General features: G+C 40.4%; 1 pseudogene; it reads right to left on the bottom strand.

The window, feature by feature from the left end:
• Positions 1-346: 346 nt before the first annotated feature.
• LOC101406411 (olfactory receptor 5AN6-like) lies at positions 347-1,322 on the bottom strand (annotated as a pseudogene).
• Between the last annotated feature and the right edge of the window lie 265 nt (positions 1,323-1,587).

Here is a 1,587-nt window from a genome sequence, read left to right as displayed (position 1 = left end):
AAAAGAAATAAAATATATTTTAAAAATCCTAGAGGAAAGAGCCATCTGTGTGGCTTCCTAGGTTCTTGGCATTTCTCTACATATAATATCTATCAGAACCTGTGTTCTCAAAACAGAAGGTTTTATCTACCTGGGTCTAATCATGGAAATAGCCTTTGTAAACTGAATTCAATGCTGATGAAACTGTCTGAAACAGATCACTTGGACACGGTAGCTAAGCATATGGCACAAGGACACAAGAAAATCATGTTCTCATTTCTTCTTTCTACCTAGATATTCTTGCAACACACAGAAGGTCACTTAAATATTCTAAACCCTGTGTTCATTAAATGGAAAATAACACCTACACAAATATTGTTCCTAGAGAAGTAAAGGTGTTGCCCTCTTTACCATCCTCTTGAGGCCCTCTTTGATATCCTTTTTCCTCAGGCTATAGATAAGAGGGTTTAACGTGGGGATGAGGATAACACAGAAAACTGACAGGACCTTGTCCTGCATCTCAGAGTGGCTAGACCTAGGATGCAGATACACAGAGAAGCCTGTGCCATAGAAGATTGTCACAACTGCCAGGTGGGAGGCACAGGTATTGAAGGCCTTGGCACTACCTTTGATGGAGGATATTTTCAGGATAGCAGTTGCAATGAAACCATAGGATAAGAGGATAAAAAGAAAAGAACGAAAGGCAGTAAAAACAACTACCAGAATAATAATCATTTGGATGGTGAAGGGATTGGAGCAAGACAGGGAAATCATCTGGGTTATGTCACAGAAGAAATTTGGAGCGATATTGGGCCCACAGCAGTAGAGATGAAAGCAAGGGACCGTTTGAACTAAGCTACTAAGGAAACTACTCCCATAGGCCCCAGCAACCATCTTCTGACAGAGGCCGGGAGCCATGATGGCTGAGTACTGCAGAGGCCTACCAATAGCAACATATCTGTCATAGGCCATCGCGGCTAAGAGGCAGCACTCAGTGAGACACATCCAGCACCCAACAAAATACTAGGTGGCACACACAGTGAATGAAATAATGTTTTTATCCTTTATGAAGTCTGAAAGCATGCTTGGGCTTGTGGAATAAGAATAGCAGATGTCTATAAGTGACAGGAAACTGAGAAAAAAGTACATAGGTGTGTGCATGTGGGAGTCCATCCCATTAGGATGATAAAACCCAGGTTCTAGATTAGAGTCATAAGGTAGAACACTAGGAAGATTGGGAAGAGGACAAGCTGTACCCCTTTTCAATCTGAGAGGCCTAGGAGAACAAACATGGGCACAGAAGTGTGATATTTATCCCCTTCCATGGATCTGCTTGCTGTCATCTGCTGAGAAAAAGATGAGAAATGGAAATGATTTAATTCTCAAAAAACAATAACAAATATTCTTCATTTTTCCAGTCATGCAGCGGACTAAATATGCATCTTAAACTATCACTGTTGACTTAATCTGCATCTTCCACGTATAATTACCCATACTTAACTGAAAAATTCCCTTGGATAAGTACTGTCTTTGGGGACAAAAGACAGCAAATGGGCATCATTACTACATTATCCCTTAAATGTATTAATTTCATGTTTTAACATTCCA

The sequence above is a fragment of the Ceratotherium simum genome, chromosome 34, assembly GCF_057802395.1.
Source record: "Ceratotherium simum simum isolate JZ-2026a chromosome 34, ASM5780239v1, whole genome shotgun sequence".
In the NCBI taxonomy this organism is placed as follows: Eukaryota; Metazoa; Chordata; class Mammalia; order Perissodactyla; family Rhinocerotidae; genus Ceratotherium; species Ceratotherium simum.
This window is presented reverse-complemented; position numbering and strand designations above follow the sequence as displayed.